Source organism: Alligator sinensis, unplaced genomic scaffold (genome assembly GCF_000455745.1).
Source record: "Alligator sinensis unplaced genomic scaffold, ASM45574v1 scaffold1550_1, whole genome shotgun sequence".
NCBI lineage: Eukaryota > Metazoa > Chordata > Crocodylia > Alligatoridae > Alligator > Alligator sinensis.
In genome coordinates, this window is record NW_005842885.1 from 38,095 (window position 1) to 43,510 (window position 5,416).

The 5,416-nt window shown below is 40.3% G+C and overlaps 1 long non-coding RNA gene across 1 annotated transcript in view; it reads right to left on the reverse strand.

Annotated features, from left to right (window-relative positions):
• Window positions 1-1,073: 1,073 nt before the first annotated feature.
• The window catches only part of LOC112548041, a 46,869-nt gene continuing 42,526 nt past the window's right edge, over window positions 1,074-5,416 (reverse strand). Inside the window, exon 3 of the long non-coding RNA XR_003091849.1 lies at window positions 1,074-2,421. This is a non-coding gene — a long non-coding RNA (uncharacterized LOC112548041). The remainder of the gene's footprint in view (window positions 2,422-5,416) is intronic.

Here is a 5,416-nt window from a genome sequence, read left to right on the forward strand (position 1 = left end):
TTGTTGTCTGTCTGTAACCACAACTCAAGCAAGTTTTCCAGCCTACACCACTGCCATCTCGGTGTAAGTAAACAATCTTTTAAACTACTGCTACGCGTTTGTGCCTAATTCCAGCTCGACGGCCTTCCCTCTCCGACCCGGCGTGCCCGGGCTGCTGGCCACAGCCCGCGTGCAGCACAGAAAAGGGCTCGGGTTGCTCCCGGCCCGCACAACTTCAAGACAGCTACAAGTGCAAAATAGCTATCACACAATAAAAAGTTCCAACCAGCTATAAAGTTAGACCTCAAAAAAGTGTACTAACTTTACAACTGGTTGCTATTGAGCTTTAATTTGCACATGTAGCGGAGTCTCCTCTGCGGTTGGGACTCTGTCAGCTGACAGTACTCCCAGCTGCAGGAGTACACCTTGCCCAGCATGAAAGCCCCTAATCCTGGGGATTGCAGCATGAGCCCCAAGGCTTGGGGGTGCGTGAAACCCTCAGACCATGCAGGGCTCTTGGCCACCACTATGCCTCACACAGCTGGGACCAAGAGATCATCCAACTGATGAGGATCCTGGTCCCCACTTCACCTCACCCACAGCTGGGACCAGGAGCCTCATCCGTTACAACACTGTGAGGCACAGTCAGGACTGGGAGCCTCAGTCGCAGGGCTCTCGGTCCCAGCTGCATGTGGCCCTGGTGGCTGGGAGCCCCCTCAGCAAAGGGGGGCCCAACCATGGGAGCCTGCTTCTTGCCAGTGCAGGGGTACCCACAAACAGGCAATAAGGCACAATTGACTCTAATGTGGCTCACATGCGCCATGGCAGGAGATGTGATTGTGTGGATCACACATTAGATCCAACCATACCTTTACCTGCACATGTAGAGGCGGCCTGTAGTGCCACCCTGCCTTGCCTTCTGTCTAAAGTCAGGCTAACACAGCTAACTACCTCTGTCTCAGAGTTTACAATATGAGTACTTGACTTGGATAGCTCATATTGTTTTGAAATTTATTTCTAGAATCCAAAACCTTTGAACATTTTATTCCAGTTGAGTAAAGGAAGGAAGGTAGGAGACATTTTCTCTCCTTGAAAGTCTAGTATAGACATAGTTTTTGTACAATAACACTTGCACGATATTTCATAGAACACCTACACATGTTTCATAATATTTTAGATGTTCTGTAGAATCCCAAATGTCTCCACTCCTTATTTGTTATTGTATACTAGGGGACAACATACAAGTCAAATGCCCCACATTTCTGGTGTAACAGAAAACACTAGATTATGCTTAATCATACAAAATAACTTAGAATTCACTGTCTCAAATCACTGAAAAATTATTTTAGCCTACATAGACCAGATTCTTAGCTGATAACCAAGCAAAAGTCCACATAGCTATGCTCTAGTTTTTTTAAAAATATAGGTTCTTATAACATGCTTCTCACAATATTTTTGAGAGCCTTCTAGTCATTATTCAACTTGACTAACATTGGTCATGTACCAAGACAGTAACTTAATACATTAAGCCACTGCTGTGATGAATTATCAAAGATATAGTCTATTAAAAAGTCCAAGACTTGAAAAAGGCAGTCAGTATAGAAACATGCCTGCCTCCACTTCTTGTAGCTACAGAAATATATGTATATTACAATAGCATATATGTGGATGCTGTCAGGTGAGCACCTACAAGGTGTTGATAGTGCTTTGTTTTTTTTAATTGTTCTCCCCTACACCTTACCCCTGGATGGAGAGGTATAATTTAGCCTTTGCTATCCTGCTTTCAGTAACAACCTACCCTTTTGGATTTTCAGATCAGTGTTGCCAATTGTTATTGATAACTATATTAGACATAATACTTGGAGTTTTCCTTAAATTGCCACTTCTTGGAGTCATCTGATTACCTAAGGGTCTTAGGTTTCTTCTTTTTGTTTGAAAAAAGTCAGTGTCTAGTACTTGTGGAGAATAGCTTGAAAATTTGAACCTCAAACTCAACTAACACACATATGGAATCCCAAATTTATTTCTATATATATTTACCAAATCTTCTGCTCTTTTAAGCCAAATCTCATGGAGGCTTAGCTTTCTGGAGGCTTAGCTTGTGATTTTGGAACAACAGACACTGGCAATATTGAAATGCATTTTGACAGAGCCCCGCATTCCCAGTTGGAACTTCTCTTCAGTCAACAGCATATACAAGACCTGCATTGTTTCATTTTGCTTAATTTTCTGTACAGATTCCTTCCTCCTCGTGATAAAGTGGACATGCAAGACAGTTTTGATCTTACTAGTTTTACACCTGTTCACCAACTGCAAGAGAGCTGCTCTTGATTCCCACCAGCAGGAGCTCAGAATTAGCCCGAGTCTTCTCTTGCCCAATTTGTAGTGGCCTTATTAATGATCCAGCACAGGCATCAGTGACATATTTCCTCAGCTGAAATTCTGCAAATAAATGGAAAGTCTTACCAACTTATTCTTCTTACAGCAAAAATCTGTCTAGAAACCCCTTGAGGTACGTGCTTTCTAGCATAGCATTTGCCACCTCTGAGGATTGTGCAGAACAAATGGTGGCGGTGGTAGTGGTGGTGGTATTTGTCAGGTGGATCCATGAACGCCTTCAAATAAAATGGCTTCCATAGTCTGATTTGAACCGGTGGCCCAACTTTTCTTTTTTATCGACTACCCTGTCTTCAGCTCATTTACTTTTTCCAAACCCTCCCTCCTCTTTTCTTTCTTTGCTTTCTTGCCCTCGTCATCTCTCCCTTCCCTTTCATCATTTTCTATATTTGCACCACCTCTTTCCTCGCTATTCTTTTATTTCTGTCATCTCTCAGATATCTTGCCTTCCTTACCCCTCTGATGGATCCTTTGTCTTTCTTTCCCATCAGTTCTTGACAACTTTCCCTTTTAGTTTCCTTCTTTATCTTTTTATTTTAAATATTTTTTCTAGTCATAGTGTGTTTTTCCCTCTGCTCTCCCATATTAGAATATTAAAGATCGTTCCTGTTCCTCTAAAGGGGGAAGAAACTTTCAGATAAATATCTTTATCTTGCTCCTGAGTCCTATGACAACACTCCTTTTTAATATGGCTATTGCTGCATATAAAATGTGTAGCATTACAATAGTTAAATCCTCTACTTCCTCTACCTGCCAAGTTTTCTTACAGTACATCTGCTTAGCTAAATTCACCAGCTTTTTCTGTTTAAGACTGATAACTGTGTCTCACAAATATATCTCAAGAACACTGGCAATTAAGGAACAGTGAATATAAGGGATGATATATATGTGTTTCTTAAGGACTGTTTTTTTAGATATATGGATCAATCTGTCTGGACTGGTTTAAGAATAATGAATCCTGTATCCTGTGAGGGATTGGCCTATATGATCCTTGAGGTCCCTTCAGACCCTGCAAGTCTATTAATACAAACAATTAATTGCAACTATTTCACACCAAAATTTGAGATATCCTGATTGCAGAAGTTATATGATATGGTTTCTGTGCCCTGACTGGATGAGCCAAATGTTATAATCTGGGTTTAATTAAACTACTGGTTGTTTTTTTAGTAGCTTGGGTCTTGGAATGAACTTCACATTCACCTCAAATGATGTACATGTTTTGTGCTGGTCTTCTGCACAGGGAAAGGCAGCAGAACAAACAAAATTGGGAATTTTTGGAGAATGTCCTTTCAGGTTGCACTGAAGGAAGTAGCAGTGCTAAAAATCTTCAGGCATTGTACATTTATTAGTTGGGTGCAGAATATACATGTACCTTTACTTGGTCATATTCACACAAACCATTTCAGTGCACTTGCACAATCCTAGTTATGAAGGAAGAGGTTTTCAGCTAGCTCTTTGTTCCTGGATCCTGCCAAGGTTTTCTAGAAAACCTGTCTCTCTGCTTTATTCTCCGGTAAATAATATGTGGTAAGAGTGGACATCCCATCTGAACACAGCACTTCTGGTGCAATTAGTTGAATGTGAATGCCCAGAATTTGCTGCTTACGGGAACTAGTGTAGATAGAATAATGCTGCATGAATGCCAACAGCAAGTAAACAGAGGAATTGCAGTCACCTTAATGAAGCACATTCAGTTTTAAAATTTAAGTAGGTATTTGAGAAGAAGTGGATGTTTTTGGTCTCAACTGAATCTTGTAGTGTATCTACACTGCACATTGATCCGTATTAGGATTCTTCCTCCCATTTGAGCCTTGACTGTTCGCCCTGGTGTCGACAAAGGTACGCACCTAGATTCACTTGTCCCAGATCCAGATACTGGACATTTAGCCCAGATGGGGACCTATAGGAAAGTGAACTTTTACCACATATTATTTACTCAAAGAATGTTGAGTTAACTGTCATGGTGTCTTTGAGGCTATATCTTCTGGTCTGCAGTTGATCTTGCTATCATATACCTGAACTGTTGCTGTTCAACTTAAGCTTCCCAGAGATGCTTGTTGAATTCGGTATACTGCATACTTCGAAGTAATCATGAAATTTCCATTATCACTGTCTTCATGCTTCTCCATGTAGTAGCAAGTATCTGGTCCATTTTCTTAGTGAATTACAGTCTCTGAGCCATGCACCATTAAAGCTAAGTTCCTGTCATTATTTAGATGCATAAACTTATCTGTTAATGTAGTCACCCTTTTATAATTTCTGTTCTTCCAATCAGTTTATTCTGGTATTTGTTCTTGTTCATTTTGAGCTCAACTAGGCAATTTCAGCCAGAAACTGGAGTTCTTCTCATTTTTATTGTTTGTGATCAGCTGCTTATTGTTATTTGCAAATGCGAAAGGAACTGCTACTCCGCTTAGTAACTGAATGTAACTTTACTTCACAAACTTTCCATTCCCTAGTACAAGGGGCACATAACACCTACCTATTTTATTTTTTTTCATGGTTTACCAGCATTCACTTGTCTCATAACTGATCAGAAATGGAAATTCTGCTTATAATTTGTCTCATCTTTCTGGCTCTGTCTATACTACATATTTTAATGATTTTTATCCATTTATTAGAATTATTGGTTCCAAACCATTATTTTGTAATGATTTATTAGAATGACCGATTTTTGTCCATATGTAACATGGCTGAAAAAACATTTTCACTAAACACGGTCTATTACTTCTCAGCCCCATCTGAACACTATATGGTTGGTCTTTCTGTAACGGGGTGTGGATTTTCTGTTTTATTGTCTACAGGAAAGACAGGTCACCGTAAGTATGCCTGTGAAACCAGTTTGTCTAGTAAGACTCCTCCCAGTTCTCTGTGTGATAGGGAATTATGGAATGCGTTGTACCACATGCTAATGTTACTGTTTTATGTACTTAGCCTCCAGATATTCTTTCCTATGCCGAGGCAGTAATTTTTCAGATTTTTCCAGAATACCCTTCTCAAATGCATCCTAAAGAACATGCAATTGCAGGGGGGGGGGGGG